Source organism: Oxyura jamaicensis, chromosome 9, assembly GCF_011077185.1.
Source record: "Oxyura jamaicensis isolate SHBP4307 breed ruddy duck chromosome 9, BPBGC_Ojam_1.0, whole genome shotgun sequence".
Taxonomy (NCBI): Eukaryota; Metazoa; Chordata; class Aves; order Anseriformes; family Anatidae; genus Oxyura; species Oxyura jamaicensis.
Window position 1 is genome coordinate 14955195 of NC_048901.1, and position 22005 is coordinate 14977199.

Sequence of the window (22005 nt, forward strand, 5' to 3'; positions counted from 1 at the left end):
TGTAATATATATTATATATGTTATATATATTATATAATATGTAATAATATTATACAATATTAAAAGACCAAAGTTCTTATATTAACCCCCAGACCCGTATCTGGGCCAAATACAGAATTGGGGAGCATTCCTGATTTTAAGTCACCCTTCCCAAGTTTAGGGTACTGAATCACAGTATAAGTCACTCAAACAACATCAGAAAACCTTAATGCCACCAGCCTCCCATTTCAGGATTCCCAGGCAGCACACAGAGCCTGCATTTGCTCTGTAGCAGCTTTTGCAAGCCCCGTGGAGCCCCCCTCCCACACACACAGCTCCCGCACCCAAATCCACTGCAGCTTGAGACAGAAGCGGAGAGACAACTGAACTCAGCAGACAGGGGAATTATGCCACGCACGTGGCAAGCTGTCACACAGCCACCGAGCAGTTACCAGCTGCATGCCAGTAATCCCCAGCAAACAGCAGGTAATTGGGGCTCCCTTCACCCTGGCTACACAAGAGGTGCCACCCAGGTCCTCCTGGGACAGGGCCTGGAGGAGCAGGGCCACCCAGGGCTGATCTCAGCTTTGAGGAAACCTGCCGCTCAGCTCAGCCTTTGCCAGTCTGCTGGAAGCGAAGGAGAGGACACATGGCTAACCTGCTCATGAATGTCCCAATATCCCGTGTAAATGCAGGTGAACGTTTTAAATCATCTGAGAAAAAGGGGAAGGGAAAACTAAGACAGCTTGCTCATAATAGCGTTTTCTCATATCTTCTGGACCATTTCTGGAGACTGAGAAATGAGTTTGTTCTCCTTGTGGAAGAGCTGGCCTCTTGTACACTTGGCAGGTTGCATTACAGCCTTCCCTCTGCCCTAACTATATATAAATACATAAAAATCACTTCCAGTCTACAAAAGCCCAGGCCTGCACTGCTCACAGTAATGTCTCTCCGTATTTCTTTGTCTGGCCCCAGCTCCTAGCCCTGTCTCCCAGGAAATGAGCAGCTTTTCCACTTGCTTCCAGTCTGCTGCCATGAAGTGCCTAATGACCCATGCTTGAAAGCGGTGTTAAATATACATTAAATTATTATTACTGATAATGCCATTTAAAGCAGCTTTATAAATAAAATGTATTCCTAAGAACACATAATGAATGGCTCTTTCTAAATAACTTATCCTAAAGCATTAACAATCAATTATTAAGCAGACAGGCTTTAAAAGCCTTTGCTGCTACGGATTGCAACATGCAGATCCTGTGCTGTTAAAACAATTCATGTGCCTTTTTCACATACGATTTCAAGTAACTAATGTAAACAAGACCGCACAATATAACTTAATACATAGCAATCAAAAATTTCCCCACAGTCCTTTAATACAGAGCCACGTCCCTACGTAAGGAGTGATGCAACAGACTTTCCCTGAAGTCCCAATTCCTACAATTGAAGCTTAAGCCCAGCAAAGAAAGAATTAAAATTATTTGGTTGCTGCTGAATCACTGGCTGCATTGGGTTATTTTACTGTGCATTAGACTTTAATTATAACTAAGCTCTAGCCATCTGTTCTTCTCCCTAATTATAGATGCAACAAACATTTCACAACTCCTACCGTTAAAGAGATCTAAGAGAGCTCAGGCTATGGTGCACGAGGTTGGCTTCATCAGGATCCTTTGCACTTGTGTTAAGTGCTTAGGAAGAGGAAAGCACACACTGCTGATGAAGCCTGCAGTTCCTATTAATCCTAAGGGCCTTTGCTACAGCAGCTTTCACATCTCTTGAAAGGACTGGGAACCTCCCTCTGCCAGGGCGCAGAGAGCCCCATTAGTGCTACCTGCTGGTGGCCTCCAGCCCCGACGACGCTGGTGCCGTAAGAGCTCTGGAGAGGGAAGAACAATTCTCATCTCCTGCTAAAGGCTCGTGCCCTGGAGCCGCACCAGTTACAGCATTTCACAAAGGACTCAGGCAGACAATCTCTGAGATTTTTGTTTTGTTTTGTTTTGTTTTGTTTTGCTATGGAAGCTGAAAGTGGTTCCACACCTAGCTGTCCTCCTGGCTCCTCTTGGTGTGGTGCTCATTCCTACATCACACACATCCTACTAGGACAAGGCCCTGTCAGTGCTTCAGCTGTGTCGCTTCATGGACCAGCATCCCAGCCACCACCAAGAAAGGTGGCACTATCTTTACGTGTCACACTGTCAACTGCAGCAGCTAAAGACAAGGCCCCCACCCTGCCCCTTGGTGCCTCCTACAACATTAACACTCCCAGCCAGGCAGGTAAATGGTGGTTAGCCCAGGAGGAGAAAGCTGCGGCAGACTCTGAAGCCCCTCAAACACCTTCCCAGCAGCTCTGCCCGCTACCAAGAGGCACAGAGGTCTGACCGTGCCACCTTCTCCCTCCCTGTCCAGAGCTGCAAGCAGACTCACAGCCACAGGGTGTGCAGGTGCCTACGCAGGCTGTCCAGGCAGCTGCCCAGCGTTTTATCATTACTCACACCACCACTGACCTAGGCCATCCCTTGACCAGCAATAAAGCCAGATGCCCAACAAACTCCAGAGAGATTATTCATCATAAAAAGATTCTGATCCACAGCAGTACTCTGCAACTGGGTCTGTGCCCAGATGTGGAGAGGAAGGTGACTTCTTTTCAGTTGTGCCAGAGAGACATGGGCTGTTCTTATGTCTGGGGACAGCATGGAGAAAGTGCATGGGAGAAGAAAATATTGGATTGATTGGACTTGAAATTTGAACGTTCATATCTGTTGCTGTACCAAGGAAATAAAGCTTTGTAGAGAAAAGTGAACTAAGGAAGGGAAGAATAACCCCAGAAGAGCCCACAGTTTTCATGGTGGGATTTTGCATATTTGCTTTTATTTTAAATTATCTTCTCTCCTGCATCCCCAATAAGTTTGTAGATGAAATCCAGTGGTTTTCTCACCACAACCATATGCAAGGCCTTCTTTCCATTTCAGTCTGCTTAGGTATATGCCCAGACTTTCACTCTGAATGTAATGTCAAAATGAATTAAAAAAAAAAAAAAAAAAAAAAAAAAAACACTGCTCTGCTGTGCTTTGACAAGGACCCAAAACCACCACGTTTCTTGTGGTTTTCTTCTAAAATCATTATGACAGGGTTGAGTGGAATCACGAGGCAGGTTTGCTGAGTGGTTTGGTTCTGAGAATATAACAGAGTCCAGAGTCAGAGCATTTATCTCTGGCATCGGGACAAGGGATCACGGTGTGGGTACACATAACCATGTGTGTGCATGTCCTGGCCCCCAGCTGGTTATATATCACACAACATGATAACATGCACACCGAGAACAACTCTGCAGGAGATACCAGGCATGGAAAGAAGCAATTCTCCTTGACTTCCTTGAAGTTAGTTGCAGAACTAAAGCCAGAAAGTCCTGCTCCATAATTCTAGCTCAACTTCAACCCACAAACAAATCAACAGCAGAGTAACAAGAGCTGCTCTGACCTGGAGAAGCAGACCAAAGCTTAGCACTTTCCAAAGATCTCCCAAAGCTTCCCACAGCCATATGCTGAGTTCCCTTTGGCCTCAAACAAGCTACAGTCTTATCTCTGCAAATCTCCCGTGAACTGGTGGCTTTCCCCCACACACGCCCCAAAATGACTGTTTGGGTTAGACTTTGATTCAGTGACCACCAGAGGAGTGACCAGCACCAGCTCCCACAAGGACAGCCCACAGATGAGAGCGCAGCCTGAAGTTCAAAGCTCAAATGTAAGCAGAGGTGAACTCCTATAGGCACACAACCAGCATTAACAGGACACATGGCACCTAGACCTGGGCTGAGACTTGGTCCTTATTCGAGTCACAACAGAATTCTCACTGATTTAAGGTTTTTGCTATGGGGATAATCTCTTCAATTTAATTAACAGGCAATAGCTATATCTTTCCCCTTTTGGCACTTTCCCATTTTGCATGCCATGGGGAGTACTCAGCAAGCTAGAAGCCTAGGGAAAAAATATTCAGAAATCCCTCTTAGCATGGGAGCTGACATCGTGAGCAACTTTCCCTGTGCTAAGAGGCTGGCATAGACACTGTGAGCAAATACCTGCTGAGAAGTCCGATTAGGGGATCTGTTTAAGGAGATTAAATAATCCACCGTGGCATTTTTCAAGAGCTAAATTAAAAGGGAAACAATCTCTTGATTTGAATTATTATTTTTTCCTTACATAACAGGATAAAAAATGCTTACTTTTCTTCCAGAAATGTGCAATTTTATTCAATATTTCTGTTCCTGGTCTCCCTTTTTCCTCCCAATTGGTTTCTGCATCCACCTGGAACTGCCCTGATCAATAATCTAAGCACAGAGAAAGTAGGAAAGCAGCACAGTGAAAGAGTGCAGCCCAAATGGGAGCTGTTTGCTTTGAGTCAGCGCATCGGATGTATGTTTTTACTCACAGATGTAATACAAATTCTGAATCAAAAACCAGGGTTTTCCCCACCCACCACTCTATATTCACTGAGCTTTGCCAAGCAATAAATTCAAACCATCGTGCAGGGAGATTAAGTTATGCTCCCCGCATAGCAAGGACAGCTGCACTGCACTGAAGATGCACTAACAATGTAGATTTTTATTGATTTTGGCTGATCTCAACACTGTTGACCTCAGGATGTGTGATGCTAGATGGAGATGAAGATTAACAGTGAGGAATCTGGATGGGATTGATTACCAGCTTCTATAGACACCGATTCGGTGTGTCTGTGGGACAAGAACATTGTCTTCTGAGCAGACACAGAGAGCTCTGCCCTAACCGGATAAGATCCAGCTCAGGACCAAAAGCCATGTAGATATGTGAGCCTGGATAAAAGCCCAGGCCAATAAGCCCTGATCTTCAGCCATGCCCAGCACCAGCACAGCCACAGCCACATGGCTCAGACCAGCCTGGCCTTTGGCCAGTCCAACCAGATGGAGCTCACATCTGCCTGCAAACACTGCATGGCCATCCTCTCCATCAGGTGAAGTATGATCCTGCCAGGCTCTGCACTCAGGGTGTGCATCATTCCTTGTGATACATGCACCAAGCCTCACCTCAGGCCAGGCCATCAGTAAACTGTAGGAGAACTACCTGCACATTTAATGGTGGCTGAGAATCGTGCAGTCCAGGCTGGAGAAGGCATTCAGCAGTTCCAGGCTGTCCTTGGGAGCTGCAGCTGACCTAAAGCAAGTGATTTGCGGGTGATTGGATAGCAGTAAACAAGTCATCCTGCCTGCAGGGGCAGAAAGCAGCATAAATAAGTGAATTACAGTAACTTTCCAGAAAAGAAGAGAGGAATAAGTGGAGACCTGCTCTGAGATGAGTAACTGGATGGAGTCATCTGCCCTAACCGCAGTGCACCTGCTCTCAGGCTCTCTTGCTCCAGCCCTCAGCACCCTCACCTCACTTTTCCTCCGCTGCCACATCAAGGCAAGCACCAGGCACCTCGCTGTGCCCCAGGCAGCTCGAGAATTCCCAGCAGTGCAGTCATGAGCAGGGAAAGGGGCAAAGCTGGGACATGGAGCTGGGAAGGGTAAGAGAAAGGGCAAGGAGCCTTAGGGCTGCTGTTCCCATTGTCAGATGGAAAAGTAAAGGAGCAACAGCCCCTTTCTGAAAACATCCACTGCCCAGCAGGAGCTACGGGCCAAGTTTGCCCCAGCTGGAACAAAACTGGTGCTGCCCCATTAACGTGGCTTTCCAGGGCACCAGTCACAAAGAAAAAGGGAATAGATTTTGCCAGGATTGCTTTGCCATGTTGGCAAAGCAGCTAACATAGGCAACTGCCTGTGGTTGCAGTGAGCCCTAGAGGTAAGAACATCAAAATGGCTCTCGCTAGGTGTTTCTGGAGAAAATCAAAGGGGTTTGGACCAGCTGAAAGGTTTACAAAAAGATGTGTAAGAGTAGGGGAAAAAAAAAAGAAAAAAAAAAAGACTGTCAACAAGTATGAAAGCAGCCCTGAAGCAATGAAAAATAGGAAAGCGTGATTATAACAGACTGCATCCAGCACAAACGATAGGCTGGAGTGCCAGAGCAAAGGCTGTAAGGCGTCTCTGAAGACATGCTTCAGCACAGGTCTCCTCCAAAGCTGGAAGCGTAGGTGTAGAAACTGAGGCTGGCAGAAACGTGTGAAATGTGCAATAGATCTGAGGCATCATCCATTCACAATAGCCCTCTGAAGGAGGTGTTTTTATTTGTTTAAATTTAAAAATTAAAAAATCTATCCTCCTAGAAGGCCACTGAAACATAAGAAGGGATCACCAAAGATATGGATGAGAGCAAAAATCAATCTACAGATGTGTCACGGAGTGTCCTAGCAAGGACGCATTGTCATTAGTCTAGTTTCTATCAGTTGTCAATATAAACTATTCCTTTCTTTTCAAAGAAGGTCAAGCGGCAGAAGGAGTTACCATTACAATTCTCTGGGATTGATGGGCCAAGCTGAGGCAGGGCAAGCACTGCTGTGTTTGACACAGAACATGTACTGCAACCTAAATGTCGTAAACTGGTCATACAGTCATGACCTTTTATCTTCAATGAACAGGCACCATCACAGAGGGCTCAGGCTCAGTAAGTCAGGTCAATCAGTTCTGTAAATGTCACACGGTTTCCTTACAGGCTTGTTCTGATGCAGCCACACATGCACATAAATGTCCAGTGAAGGAGCAAACAGAGCCCAGAACACATACGAAGCAAGGGATGTTCTGAGGAAAAAAATCACAAAGAAAGTTCTCAGCTGCATGCTAACTCAGATGCCAGCAGCCACGAAGCTCTTCTTGATGAACCCTTTCCACTTGTGAAGCACAATACATTCTAAAAAAGGTTGGGCTCAAGCACTGTGTTTTTAGTGGAAATGACCTGCTAGGCATTGAACGCTGTGAGTTAATTGCTGGTGTCATGAAGAACAATACATACAACACTGTTCTAGAAACATCAGAACTCAAAATATTAATCTACAGCTTGCAAATGAACATCACTCCAATTACTGAGATGTTAACTTGTGTTTGCAAATACCCGAATCCCCGGGGCTCCTATGGGTGTGAGGAACAGGACAGCCAAGCTGCTCTGACCCAGCGTAGCACCGGGAGCACACAGGGCTGCTACAAACAAAACAGGAACAGACAAAAGCTCCTCCTGCCAGAGACAGGCAACTAAGCACTGCGGTGACATTGTCCTGCTCTGGCAGAACAAGGTGAGGACAAGCCACATGAAAGCTAATTTATCTATGCTGGAAAACCAACTGAGGCTGGTATTGTGAAACATCGTCACATACCCCTCTGCAGTGGCTCCTGCTCGGCCACTCTGTTCCTGACCAAAAGCAGGCAACTCATCCTCTGTTCTGCAATCTTGTCCCCATCGGGAGTGATCCTGTGCACTGTGCTCTGGAAGACAAAGTCCTGGTTCCTAGACAAATGCAGCCTTTCTAAAGCAAGATAATTATACCCAACATCATTAGCAACAAAACAATTAATTCCTAATTCCCAAGTGCTCACACAAATAAGATGGAGATAAGAAAAAGAACAAACCCTTTGAAAATGCAGCAGAGCATAGGGTGCCTGCATACGCCTCACTTAATTATCTATTCAAAAGGAACAAAGCATCTTCCGTACTGTGACTCCAAAAATTAATTAGTCTCAGTTCTCATTAAATAATGATCCAGTTCAGCTCTAATTAAATTAGGCTGCCTTTGACAATCAGTTGCTGTCAGCTGCAGTCTAGTTAGGGAACTTAAATAGCTTCTCTTCCCAGCATCTCTCCCAGGTGCTGGCAGAGGCAAGGAAGCTGGCAGCCTCCTGCAACCCCTGTCCTGCACCAGGGCACAGCCAGGATGTGCACAGGCTGTGGGTACGGCTGGTGTGCCCGAAGGCCCCTGAACTTCAGGTCTTCTGTCACAAGAACTAATGCCTCAGGGAGACCTAAGTTCTCTGCAGCAAGATGACATGCACTCAGCGTTGTATTTCAGCGTGATCTGCTTTTTGTTTTTCCTGCCTACTGTTTTCAGCCACAGGTGCTCCACATATCTGTGTCCTCCTTTGCTCTAGCTGCCCAAGGCTACTGGAAAAACAAACAAACAAACAAACAAAAAACAAACAAACAAAAAAAACATATTCTTGGCTTTGGCTAGAGGAAGGAAGACATGGAGGTCCTGCCCAGTCACACAGAGCTTCCTTAAAAAAGGTCAGGGGAAGAAGTTTCCCACAGTGCCCTGTCATCACTGATGCTAAACCAAAAAGTCTGCCCCGCAGGGCTTCAACCCTGACTTCAACATGCATTCCCTCCTGCACAGAGGCTTGGGGATGGTAGGGAGTGGGATGTGCTCGGGATGAAGGGATCTCAATCCCAGCAGGATCCTGCTGGCCTGGTGCTCTGCAGGTCTCGTTAACCTGTAGCTGAAACACAACAGCTTGCTTCCTGCATTTTCTGCTCTTCCTTCACAGCCCTGAACAGAGTGAAGGGATAAGACCGAGACTGGTCTATAACAGGGCCCAAGGAGCTGTCACAGCAGACCAGGCTCACCAGGTCTCTGCCTGGAGCACTTCACCAGGCTTCAACATCACCCAGCTTTGGAAGACCCCAAGACCAAGTTGTTAGTCTTGCATTTAGTAGCCTAGTGGTTCATCTTCCGTTACTTTGTCTAATTTTAAACACCAAGAAACTTCTTGTATCCACTGCTTCCTCTAGTAAACAGTTGCATGCTAAAACTGCTCAGTGTGCCATGACGAGCAGCTTAGATAAGATGAAAGAACACACATTGGTGACTTTCAGACACTGTCTCCTTTGGGCTGCTCTGGACTTGGCATCTGCCAGCCTCATTTTAAACTTTAGCTCCTGAGACTAAGAACACAAAATTCACCTTCTCCACGCTGCTCACCAGCTCATCAGTTAAGTGACTCCTGAAATTATTTACCCTCTCTCTCACAATTTATTTATTGTTTTTTAGTCCCCACCTGCTTAGCCATTTCTTTTAGAGAAAACGCTTCAAAAGAAGTGATCGATGATCAAAGGCATGAAGTTTGACCAGAAACGCAAACACTTCCCAAAAATCACTGGGAAATACAGCGGTGGGGAACAGCCACACCAAATAACTTTTTCTCCCGTCACACTTTACAAAGTACATAAGAAAGAGATATGGAGGCAGGGAGATTAGAACTGTTTATAGATCAGCAGCAGCAAACCACAGATAAACATTTCAGAGAGTTTACACAATAACCTGTGTTGATGCGCTGCCAATAAAACGTGACTGAAGAGTAACCTTGTAAAAGGAAGTCCAAATGTCCATTGAATAACCACTTTACTATTCAGGCTAATTCAAAAAGTTCACCTTTGTAAATGAGCGCTGGCACTCTTGCACCTTTATTTCTCCCAGTGCCACTCAGTGACGATATTTTTTTGGTAAATGCCTGCTCCAGGAGAAAGGCAAATGGACCCACTGCTTCCCCAGCCACTCATTTCCCCGGCAAGTGCTGCAGCTCAGATTTGTGGAAACTTGCAGTGTTCCAGCAAGTTAAAATTACCCTGAACTCCCTGAAATCTGAGAGCTCCCAGAGTGCCCCTACATTAAGGAGATTACACAAAAATGTGAAATGCTCAAGCCATTTGAAATTGCCATGTGATCAGCACAGGGTAAAGGGACATTACTGGACTGCTTTGAATGATTCTGTAAAGCCTCGTAGCTTGGGATTCAACGATCACTAGGAGATGTACACACATCCCTTAGGAGGTATCAGGCAGATGGAAATGGGCATAGATTGTGGCAGAGACTCCTTGGCTCAGGTAAGGTGTGTACAGCAACCACACACTGATGAAGCAACTCGCTTCACTTGAGAAGACCTTCTGGGGATCAGTGAATAAAAACCATGCTGTATAAGACTATAAATGTTATATTTTATATATATGTATATATACATATAAACATGTATGGCAGTGCTAGTTAGGAATGGGAGAACCTGGGGAGCAGGAAAGGAAACAAAAGAACAAAAAAGACCTGCAAAAATTTAGCCATTTCCTCAAAGTAAAAATAATGTGTTCCCACTTACAGCCCTGTAGCACATGTACAGAAACCTCCAGAAAGCTGGTAAGATGCCTTTCTTCAGGGACTGGCTCACCCTGTTACAGTGCCTGAATGCTGTGTTCCCACCTCCCCTCGCAAGGGTTTGAACAGAAGGCTGCACAAGAAAGCTGTCCAGTTCCCACCACTGCTGACAGAGGTTCAGGAAAATACTGAATTCCTACAAGTTCTGTGCTACCCCGTGGCTGGGTAGAGAAAAACCACCACAGGTACCCTGTGCTCTCTAAAGGGAAGAGCTGCAAGATGTGGTTTTGCTTTAATGATATGAGAAATTGTACATGAGAACTTCTATAATGCTGGATGTAGGAGAAGTACCAATGGGAGAGGCTATTTTATTAGACAACAGGGAATCCACTCCTTCATCAGAGGATCTCTCTGCTTTGGACTTCCAGTGCTCATTATTATGTTGCAGCCCCAATATAGTGGGCTGGGGAAAGAGAAGGATCTAGGGGAAAAGTAAAAAAATAAATAAAAAAAAAAAACAAAGAAAGAAAGAAAAAAGCCTGCAGTAACCACTAGATAAAGCCTTAGGAAATCTGGCTTCACTGCCTTTGCCAATCACAAAACTACTTGCCTGTAGTTAAAATTGAAAAATGTCTTGATCTGTCTCAGCAGGGAAGGAAAAGAGCCTGGGAACATGCTCATTTTACACACCTTTCTTTTCCACTGGCATGACAGGGAAATGTTGCTGGTGGTTTTGCTGCAGAAGGAAGCAACATCGGGCTCGCACCCCAAAGGAAAGAGCTGGCCTGGTGGCACACAGAGCAGACAGGTTTGCAGGGCTTCCCCAGCAGACACAAGTGACACAAAGTGATTTTCAGCTGTGCTGCAACACTCATTACAAATATTTCTGCATCACTGCCATGAAACTACCAGCGCTGGGCTTTTGGAAGGATGCAGCCCTAAATAGGAGTGAACACTGTGCTCCAGGGCACAGCCATGCACTTGTACCCCTGGCCCCAGAGACACCCACCTCACCACTAAAACAAAAAGAGTCATCAACGAGCTGTAGGATTAATTGCTTCAGAGATGTAAATTTGGACAAGCTACTGCATGGGTGTATTATTTTGGATGCCGAGTATCCCTTCAAATTCGTATCATTTGTTGCATTAAGGGAAGAGGAGGCAGGGAAGGAGGAGACTGAATTCCCCAGCTGCAGCAGAAATACAGCTTCTCAAGCTGCAAAATGAGGGAGTGTGCAATGAGCACATCCCTAACTCAGGGCAGGCGGTGAGGGCAGAATTGCTCTCTGAAGGCTCCAGTATGAGTGGGGTGAGAGATGCACGGTGGACTTTGACTCGGCCCACAAGGCACAAAGAGGAGACACCCTGTTCCTGGTAAGCCAACACAGAGCAGAGGCTGTCCTGCCTCCTTTCCCTGAGCACAGCTCTAGATCCAAAGCTTTTTCAAAGCCAGTGAAAGAAGTACCCAGAGCTCAAATGTATGCAGCGATGACAAGCTGCAGGAGAAGGATTCCACTTCTTACGTTGCACATATGAGGATTTCAAGCAGCTTATGACTTCTAATCAAAAGCCATTTTCACCACAACACTCGAAGCCTTTGTGTCAAATCAAGATAGTTGCTATTCCAAATTTTCCCTGGGTAAACTACGGCTCCTTACGTGCCAAGCTGAGTAAAAAGAGAGTAACAAGTTTTAACATTTTTCTCTGCTATTAGTCACAGAGGAGAGTTAAACCGCTGAGGCTTAAGTTTTCCACAAATATTCAGTCTAATTAAAAAGAAAAAAATGCATAGGAAATTTTACCAAGGTACCTGGAGACAGGGACAGAGGATAGAAAAGCGAAGACAACTTGAGCCAAATCAGGGCCCTCTGCTCTCTTACAACAAGGTATATCTCTGTGATTGAGGTGTGGATTTTGCAGAGGTTCAGTCCAGGCTGAAGGTGCCCAGACTTCGCAGAGTTCCCACACAATAGGAACAAAAGCAAGAATCTCTCATGCTGCTTGTGAACGTTTCTGCAAGGCTGTGCCTCACCCAGTTTTTAACAGGAAACTTCCCATTAACAAAAAGAGGAGGATGATGAATGAATGCTTAAACACTCTCCAAACAAATGCATTTCTAATTGTTTTATGATATAAACCATGCTCGTCACACAAGCATTTCAGGGAACTTATCCCGTGCTTTCAAAATGGACTAAAATGGTCCTGTGGCATGTCCATGCACTGTAGTACATGCTGCACAAACTCCTTGGGTCATGCTGGAGATGATGCCTTGGTTGGCTACACCATACCCCACGCATGGTGAAAACCCAAGAACTGTGTCCTATAGCCGCACATTTTCATAGCTTTTGCCAGGTATTGATATAAATGGGGAAAAAAATAAATCAGTCTTTTGTTCTGCAGAGATGAATGCAAAGTCGCATCTGATCTGCTGTGACTAGCCCCCAAGAGCAACCCTACACTAAGGAACTTGTAGGAATTTCCCACTGACCACCTGCTCTTGAAACTGCAGGGGGAAATCCCACACAATCTAGGATGAAGGGAGCTCAGTTAAAAACAGCCCTTAACAATTACAGCTGCAGGTTATTTTTAATTGAATTCAGATGATGAATGTGAAATAGATGATTTCAAGGGAGATAAGCAGGGAGATTCTTACTCTTGTCAAGAAGGTACAGAGCACACCCTCTCCCCAGCTTGCCCAGAACGGAACTTTTTAATCACTGAAAGAAAAATTGTCAGTCCAAACTATCAAGGTTTTAGTCCTCAAAATAAGCCTAGGGTGAGTCAGCAGGAGGTGCTGCTTCTCATCTCTGGGCAGACCTAGAGGGCCCCGAGAAGCTTTGTCCTCCAAGGAGTGACTGCAGAGCTGGTGCACAGCCCTTGCTCCCACAGCGGTGCTGTGGCTGCCCTCAGCTCTGGAGGAGGGAGAGGAAGGATGCTCCTGCACTTACTGCTCTGCAGCTCCGCACAGAGCTTTTGAAGATGCTTGGGTACCAATAACTGAACCATGGCTTTTGGTCCTGCAATGCTGCCAGCTGCTTTTCACTTATCACCGTGCATTCAGATGAGTAATGGGATGCTGAAACAGATGCTTTGTAGGCACAATGGATGCCCCTTGGCATTGACAGAGGATATGAATAGACTTGACAAGTCTGGGATATTTTCCACAGAAGCTGACAAAAACATTCATTAAACTAGAGACGTTTTATGTCAAGCTAAATGCCAACGGAACAACATAGACATGTGCACGAACTACGGAGGTGGACACCTCCCCGCATTATGACATCTGCTATTCAGATTCCAACCTCATTTTATCCATGTACGTGGCAGAACTGCAAAAACAAAAAAAAATTCTAGGCTCTTGTTACACAGAGATGCAAGTAAATTCACTCCAGTAGAACTTAATCAATGCTCATTTCTAAGGTAATGAAAAGAGCAGCCATGTAGCTCTTCCTTTAGCCTCAACTGCAGGGCAGACTTTTGTGGGACATAATTTCCTTTAGAAAAAAAAAAAAAAAAAAAAAAAAAAAAAAAGGACTGTAAATTCATGTGTGCAAAAGAAGGGGATGAGCAGAGCTGTAGAAAAAAAAAAAAAAAAAACATCACACCATGTTCATCATCACACCATGTTTATGCCTAAAAGCACACACGGTGTTTCACAATATAATTGTAGAACAAATAAAGTAGAGCCCGATAAATACTGACAGCCCATGCTACGTTCTCATGACCATCTCAAAAGCATTTTAAGGCAAAGAGAAACAAAGTAGATGAATTTCTACTAAGCCACTTCCTGAAATCTCAAAGACGACTAAGAGTAAAAATGATTGTAGATGCACTACTGAGCAGGCACAGGTCGTGCGTAGACTGTGCATGTGCACATTCAATACGTGTTTGCTGGGAGCAAGACATAGCTCAGCACAAGATGGAACCAACCTATTTCTTAAATATACTCCACAGACACCATATAAGCAAGAAATGTCAGTTATGACCTAGATAGGTGGGATTTGGGCTGGCAAGTCCCTCGCAAACACGTTCAGAGATCTACACAAAGCCTGCCCTGCCATTCTCTCTGTTAGAGATGCAAGTCAGTTGGTCACCTTTAATAAAGTCATACTAAGAAGAGGAAAGGAAATCCAGCAGTTATCTGCCTCAAATTAAATGCAAAGTAAATTCCAGGAAATCACTACCGAAAAAAACTAGAGGAAGAGACACCCTGAAATCTTACATCCCATGGAGCATCCCCCAGCAGCCCAGCTTATCTGCTGGGCTGGCGAACGACCTGCCCAAAGGGAGCTTCAGCACGCTCTGCCCTGGCTCCAAGCAGCTGAGCACTGTTAGCTTCCCAGAAGTAGCAGGCACTGCACTTCTGCCTGGAATGTAAGCTGATGTGTTAACTAGCTATTGAAATTAGTAATCCTTAGTTGAGTCAACAGTTAGGCAGTTGCTTATATCACCTTACAAGGAAAAAAATATTGACATTCTTATACTGTCAACAGATCTGGAAGTAGGCAAATACAGAGATAGAGTATTCAGATAACCTGCCAACCCCTGCCAATTGCAAGCACAAATATAAACACAAGGCCCTCTGTTTTATGAAGATTTGCAACAGGGTAACAGCTGCACGAAGAAGCCTAGAAGCATCTTCCGAGCTGAGTTTAAGGCCAGAGGAGCATTATTGTTTATTACAAGGATTTTCAGCTCAGAAGAGCCACCTTAAACCACGATTCCTACTGCCCTCATCGATGTTATCCTGCTCGTTGTGTTTTACGGGCAAAATGGACACAGATATCTCCAGTCTAAAGCCCACTCGAGATTTCAGATACAGTACATACCCTTGCTCTTCATCACTCACATTTTTTAACACAAAGGAGACAAATAATGTCAGAAGACCATAGACCAGAAAACGTCTTGGATTATCCTGCCCTATTCTTTCTTCTGCCCTTGCTCATTCTCCTGTAGTTCTTCCTTCCACCTTTATCTTAGAAGCTCTCCCTCAGCTACCACCCCAGAGGGTCTTTTTGTTGAGCACAACTCTTTATACTGTTGGGCCACAATATTCTCCCCATGCCACATGGCCTGGGAGGTAATGACACTTAATAAGCTACTCCTGTGGAGTACCTCTCAGAAGGTCTTTCTATTAAAAAAAGAAAAAGAAAAAGAAAAAGAAAAAAGCTTTTACAAAATCAAGCTGATTGTTTTTCTTCCTAGAGCAGCTGGAACAAGGTTGGGTGAGTGCCTGGTAATAGTTTCAGCACTGAGTAGCAGCTAATACAAATGCAAATGTTAGAGCTCCTTTGCTGAGCAAAGACCTGCTCTTTGCAGAGGTATAATTGCCAACATTACCTTAAAGGTAGAATCCCTCCATCTCTCCATGCAGACCCTCACCCTAATTTTTCCGAGTCAGCTCAGAGGAAGACTATTCAGTTGCTTCCCTCATAAAAACCACACAGACTCTCCAACAACGACAAGTGGCTGCTTAGGCTAACCACATGCATCCCCACAGCCCCTGCTTTCTAACACAATCTTGGCAAAGCCAAAGGGATACATTAGTTTGTGGTCCTGCGGGGAGTCCATCTCCAGTGGAGGCCTGAAGCCCACACCAGTCTAGGATTAGCACGCACGGAGTAAATACTGGCTGAGGTTCAAATAATTAACCTCAAGGGAGGGCAGAGGTGCAGACACGCAAGAGAGAGATTTTAAGATATCAGCCATACTTTTCACATCATCTATGAAAGTTCAGTTCTGAGGACAATTGTGTGCCAGATTTAGGTTTGTGAGATGGAAGAAGACACAATTTAGGCTGGGCCCACCAAGAAATGGGCAAAGGTTCAGCGTGAGCTGCAATTTCTTCTACCTGAACCAGTTTGCCCAACCCTGGAGATGCTGTTCAAGATATTACCTTTGCTGAGGTTCCCACCTGACATCTTTCAAGGAGGGCAGAAGGGCTCAGAGAACTTCAACTCCACCTTGGCTTATAAACCTGCCAAACATGTTTCTTGGCAAGGTAGCAGAGTCATTTCCCCAAAGGCATGGCGGTTTTGCTTTGTCTTTTACCAGTTCTAGCCCTGTGGTGCTAGCAGTTGTCACTGGGAGACAATCCTAAACCAAGAAAGCAAAGCAGAAAATAAAGAAGTAAATAAATAAAAAGCAACAAAAAAAAAGTTGAGACCACAACTATACACAAAAAAGGACACTTTGTTGAGCAGACAAAAGCCAAGATGGATGAAAAAAATGAAAATGACTCACTTCTTTTCAAAAGTTTTTTGCTTGCTCCAAATAAAAACAAATGGTGGAATAAGTCATTTCCATTGTATTTAGCTGCTCTCTGTGGTTTTTACCAGTAGCCACAACTGTCTGTGTTGACTTAAGTATTATTTATAAGGTACAAGGAATAAGCTGTGGAAAAACCAATTGGGGATTTGACAAACTGCAAGAAAAGACCTTGGAAGTTTTCTTGGTCTTTGCTGTGCCTGACACCACCTCCAGCAACTTTCTGTCTCGTGCTGTTTTCTGGCCCTGATTGGAGAGTTTTGCAATTTCTTCGTCTTCCATATTACAGACTAGGAGAACCTTTGCAGGAAAGCCTCCAACAGCAGTGGCTCCTCATTCTGATTAATTGTTTCTCTGGAAGGAGATCTGCAGCCATCCTGCCTGGAAGGAGACCATAATTCCCCCAAACACCCAGCAGCTGCAGAGATGCCTGAGCAGGCACATGGCAGCCTTGGATTACCAGGATTGATGAGGGCAGCACGGGTACTTCTGTGCTGATGGCGCACAAACCAATTCAGGTCTGGAAACAATATGGCCACAATTCCAGGCACTGTTGTGCACACCCAGTCACTGTGTTTCTGGACAGGAGTAACATGCTGAAATGGCACTTTTCTAGCCTGCAGTTATTTACCGGCTCATATCTCCAGTTGACAGATCCCTATTTTATGCCCTACAATGGCAACGCCACCTGGTTCCTCCCATGGCAAAACCACCTGGTTCCTCTCTCTTCCCCTCATCTTTCTTAGCTCAAACAGTTTACTTTTATCAGCAAACCCCAAATTTTCATTTTCAACAAACTTTTCAGAACTGTTTAAAACTATTTAATACCTGAAGACACAGGGAAATGTTTTATTTCCATCAAATGTATCACAGAAGTTTTAAGTTTTATTCAGTGTTTCCAGGTTAATGTACTGTGTTTGTTTGGAGGATTTTTTTTTTTTTTAAAGTCTTCTTTGTTTCATGAGTATCTTGACAGTTTTTCCCCTCTTAGGATGAATGCAAACATATCTTAGAGTTTCCTAACCAACAGAAATGTTCTTTTGTCTCCAGTACTGCTCTGATAGCTACCTGAATATACTGGCTGCACGTTGGGACCTGGAGTTGATTATTTAGAGGAAGTCTGGCCACCTTTCTTAAAAGGTCCTTTTCGTTAGAAACAGCAACAAGGCAACCTGGGACAGTAACAGAGGAATCCAGTCAATGCCCTATAAAAACAAATGCTCTGAGCCTGACCATTAGAACACCACAGGCTTGCAGAGTTTGTGGAAAACTTTTCTGGTTTGATTATAACAAGACAACCCAGCTGCTCCCCTTGCCTCACCTCTGAATTTTAGTCTCAAATCAGGGCAGAAGTCAAATACAGGCAGCATGATTCATGTGCCTCCCACCTCAATCCACCCTCTTCTTCTTGGAAAATGAGTTGTCATTTGCTCTGAAGTTGTATTTCTCTCAAGTTAACGTTTATAGGAACCATAACCTGTTTGCTGAGTTGTTCTGGCATAAATCGGTCTATTAGTGAGACAATCTTACTGCAGAATACAGCAGGATGGTGACAAAAAGAGCTTTCCTGCAGCAAGGCTGCATGGTCCTTGTGCACTCAGCTCATCTAATTTGTTTTATACGCTCCACAGCAACTCCCCACTGGCACACAAAGAAAATCAGAACAGAACCCAAGCTGTGGCAGACTTTTGAACTATGCAGCTTCGTCTGCTGTAGGAAGATTGACTCTGGACACCCTAAATCAAGGCTAAGAGCAATGCAAACTTGAATAACCCCAGAGCGATCCTCACCCCATAAAAGAACTGCAGCTAATCTCATCTACTGTTAATTAGATCAAAAAACAGAAAGAGAGGTCCGGTTCCAAGACCAAGGAAACCTGGACGTGCACCAAGTTCATTTTCTTTACATCTTGTGTCCATACTGATGCTCTTCTACGTTTTCTTGGCAAGACTCCTTGCAGCCCAGTTTTAAGCATGTCCTCCTTCACTACTTTCTCTAAAGTAGGATATCCTGCCCCAGGCTAGCAGCCTCCTTGGTTTGTACTGGTCCCTCAGCAGAGTACAGGGAACTGCCATCTAATTCCCTGGCTCCCTCAAGCCAGCCCTTGGACTCTTTGAAATTGCATATGAAATCTTCATTGGCTCAGCCATTGTTAAGTCATGATTAATAATCAAAATAATAAAATGTAAAAGAAAAGTTAATTACACCCATCCTGGTAACTAAAGTGAATAGATCTCTTGCACACAAAACAAATCCCTGTACATTGACTTCCTCTGAGTCACGCCCCAATACACCCATGCCTCGCCTCACAAAGGTATTTCTCATGTCATCGTAGCCTAAAGCAAACACCTACACTCTCTCAGAGCCTACAGAAGAGAGAACCCAACCTTGCACCATTGGGATCAAAGGTGCAAATGCCACCATCTTCCCCAGGATGTCCTGCAATTAGCAGGTGATAAAACGGAGATGGTAGCTTGACCCAAAGTAATTTTTCTCAAGAGAAAGAAGGAGTGATGGTTTCTGCTGTAGTATAAGGTTCCAGACACTGGGCCAGGTGCAACAAAGGGGAGTCAACCCCTCTGTTCTCACTCAACTCTGAAGATCATGGCTCAGATGGAACAAAATTAGGCTTTTTCACAATCTGCGTCATTTCAGACTGGGGCTTGCAGAAGTGCTTGGACAAGCGTGCATGGCTCTTCATTCAACAAACACGGACACAGCGAGAAGAAAAAAAATATGGAAGAGCAGACAGATGCAATGATACAAGAGCAGTGAGGGAGGGAAAAAAAAAAAAAAAGAGCTGTGGTGCTACAGAACACCTCTGGACTAACACCTTTTTCCAACACCCATGGGCAGGGTGTTTTACAGATTAACACTTTTTGTGCAATGTCCATCCACAGAGCAACCTTGCACAAGATCTAGCCCCTGAAGAGCAGCGTTTCCAACCAGACCTAGAAAATTTAATAAGGATTCACTCTCTTGGGTTAAGAAGTGCAGGTCATGTTATGGTCACGTACTGCCCTTTGCTTGTTTCAGACCAGACTAGAGTGAAGCCTCAGTAAATCTCAGCCTCCACAGAGTGATCTCAGGTGCCTCTGGGCTGCAGCTGCTTCTCACCACTGTGTCATGCGGCCTCAGCTCCTTGGCTAGCCAACTGCCTGCTGTGGTTGCCCAGCCAAAGCTGCAGCACAGCTGGACACTGATTCCCAAAGCTGACAGCAGGAGCCGTGGCCTGGTGCACCACCATTATGCTGTTATCACCCTACACACTCTGCCTTTGCCCCATGCTGACTGGTCCATAGGTCCCAACAGCAAGCCCTCACACTTCTCATATCTTCCAAGTACCTGCTAGTGACAAGACAGAGGACACTCTGCCACTACATTCTCCCTGGGGCCACCAGGCTTGTTGAGGAGGGTTTTGGTGGGCCACCAGCAAATACCCACCACCCCCTTTGAGGGGGTGCCAAGCCTTCAGCCAGGGTCGGAGCTGACCCTCAGTCCAGAGTTACACCATCCAGCTGTTGTGCTCTGGGTTGGGTGATGCTTGTCCTGGGCTATTTTGGGTAGCTTAATCATTATTTATTTAGGGCAAGATTCATACTTGCAACATTCAAGCCTGAAGCAACAGCTTTCATGCCAGCAGGGTGACCAGCATAAATAAGGCCAGAACCAGGGGCATTAGACAGAGAGAAGACACTAAATGATTACTCTTCACAGTCAATGTATTATATGTAAGGCTTTCCAGCCTCAGCAATTAGAAGCAAAAGTTAAAAAGTGAAGTCAAAAAGCGAGTGAAGAAGGAGTTTCAGGTCACAAACAGCTGTGTGTGGCAAGAAACCATTCCGTGGTTCTGTGGCTGGGTCCAACTGAAATGGATTTTCAGCAACAGTGCCCTTGAGACAGATGAGAGGTTGTGAGGGTCCTCACCTCTTTCTCAGCTCACACAGACATCGACTGCATCCCTGAATTTACAACTGCTGAAAACCCCAGGAGACTGAGAGAGGGGATGAGGGGAGCAATTACACCCACATCACTAACTGAAGTGCTTTGGTACCTATCCATGCCAGCGCTATCCCTACCTAATTCCTGATGGTATGAAAAAGGAACATCATTAGCAGCATGCAGCACACTGATGTGTTTCAAAATCTTTGCTGGAATACCGACAGCCAGCCAAACAAACAGAGCAGAGCATGCTGCAATGGCTATCTGCCCCATCTACAAATAAGGGCTCCCTGATTTTGGTATTAGTAACCTGCAGTGAGGAATTCTGCCTGTGGAGCTGCCAGGCCTGTGCCAGGCAGACAAACATCAGCGTTTCTTTGCAGCAACCATGCACACAGAGACCCACGGGAAGGTGATAGTGATGGCACAGTTGGATAGTCCCGAAATACCAGTTTCCCCATAAATACGCAAATCAATTAAAGGTTACGAAATGCAGTAATTTTCTATGGGTGTAGCTACATGCTTCTCAATTTAATGAGCAAGTAAATGAAGTTGGGAGAGGGAAAGCAAAAACACACTTTCAGCTTCTATTGTTTTGTTCCTCAAAACTTCACAAACCTTAGGTCACACCTGGTGACCCTTATAGGACCTTCCAGTTAGTGTCATCCTGCAGTTTGACATTTCTGCCTGCCATCCCCCTAAGCCTGATGACTCTTGGCAGGAGAGAGCAGTAGAACTGCCTGTCAGGCACAGAAAGTCTGGCAGCGGATGGAGCATAATCAAACTAATTTTACAGTGAGACTGAGACGTGGGGAAAAGAACAGGGCAAGAAAAAAAATATCAGAAAACATTTAGGACTGGAAATGGGACTCTCTGACTCTAACATTGCCCCATTTTATTTCCTTTGATAAATGTTTTGACAGCTTTCCTTTTCCAAAGACAGATAAGAAACATTATGCATCCAGAGGGGTTTAATATCTCCTGCAGGAGAACATCCTTACCCTTACAGGAAGGACAGACATCCGTGGATGCTCCTCTCTGTCAAAGAGCAGGATCATTTTCCAGATGACTTCAGGTTAACTCTTCACAGTGCCCCAACCTTGCTTCTTATGACTTGATTTCCCCAGTATTCTACCTTTAAAACTAAACATTTCTTTGGTGCTTTAGGGGCAAGCATTCATGCATACCTACGAACCTTTCAGCTTGTTTGTCTTGTTCACTTTACACAGTGAAAATTTTTCAAATTCAGAGCTATGACGGGTAACTTTACCCTTATTTCATTCTCTGAATGACTTTTTATTTTATTTTTTTTTGTGGTCATCCTATGCAGCAACCCAAATTTATGAAGAGGCGATATGGTGATTCATTTTGGTGGCTGCCCAAGGCTGGGGGAACAATGAGGACTAGCCCATGCACAGGCAATAATAGGTTTTCTGAATCATTCTGCAACAATTTCTTGGCATTGCACTTGGGAGATGAGATACACCTCCAGATTTCTCCACTCCTCAAAATAGAAGATACTGCCATTTGGGTACATTAAGTAATTGAAAAAGTAGGATTAGAGTTGCTCTGCCATTACAGCTGTTCACAGAATTTTATTATCCTATTTGCTGGTGCACAGTCCCGTATTTGGTTACAATTTGCTGCGCAAATCCACTGCTGTGATGAGCTTTGTCATGCTATGTGCCCTAGTCCTAAGTACTCGGGCCACGTTCAAGGGTTTGGTCCCAGAATCATGAACTGATACTCCTAGACCTGGCCAGAAACCTGGCATTCCTTCCAGGAGAGG

The 22005-nt window shown here is 44.9% G+C and overlaps 1 protein-coding gene across 5 annotated transcripts in view; it reads right to left on the reverse strand.

Moving 5' to 3' along the window:
- TP63 (tumor protein p63) overlaps positions 1 to 22005 on the reverse strand; it is a 226017-nt gene that overhangs the window by 108337 nt on the left and 95675 nt on the right. Inside the window, exon 1 of one of the 5 annotated variants that reach the window (XM_035334734.1) lies at positions 14837 to 14858. The exons of the other annotated variants lie outside the window; for them this stretch is intronic. The gene's annotated coding sequence lies outside the window, so the exon portion shown is untranslated. Of the gene's footprint in view, positions 1 to 14836; positions 14859 to 22005 lie in introns of those variants that run through there. 5 annotated transcript variants of the gene reach the window in all.